General features: G+C 62.0%; 1 protein-coding gene across 1 annotated transcript in view; it reads right to left on the bottom strand.

Annotated features, from left to right (window-relative positions):
* GPRIN2 (G protein regulated inducer of neurite outgrowth 2) overlaps positions 1–303 on the bottom strand; it is a 76,687-nt gene that overhangs the window by 11,130 nt on the left and 65,254 nt on the right. The gene's annotated exons all lie outside the window — the stretch shown is intronic.

The raw sequence follows: 303 nt of genomic DNA, 5'->3' as shown, positions 1-303 counted from the left end.
TGGTCTTGTGGCAGCATGACCCGGTGCAGCACACAGGAACCACATGCCAGGCCTAGCCGGGTCCTGGGCCCTCTCCGCAGCCCAGCCAGGCTGGGCCCATGGTTTCATAGTTTCAGGGACTCCCCCAGTGCCTGCTGGTCCCCTCTGACTAGTTTGTAACAGGCCACTAGATCCCCCCTCAGCATGCTCTTCTGGAGGCTGAACAGGTTCAGGTCCTGTAGCCTGTCCTCGTAGGGCCTGCCCTGCTGCCCCCTGATCATGCGAGCGGCCCTCCTCTGGACCCTCTTCATGTTGTCCACATCC

The sequence above is a fragment of the Gavialis gangeticus genome, unplaced genomic scaffold (assembly GCF_001723915.1).
Source record: "Gavialis gangeticus isolate Ggan-Ray unplaced genomic scaffold, GavGan_comp1, whole genome shotgun sequence".
NCBI classification, from domain to species: domain Eukaryota; kingdom Metazoa; phylum Chordata; order Crocodylia; family Gavialidae; genus Gavialis; species Gavialis gangeticus.
Note: the sequence above shows the minus strand (reverse complement) of the source record. Positions and strands in the feature narration are given on the sequence as shown.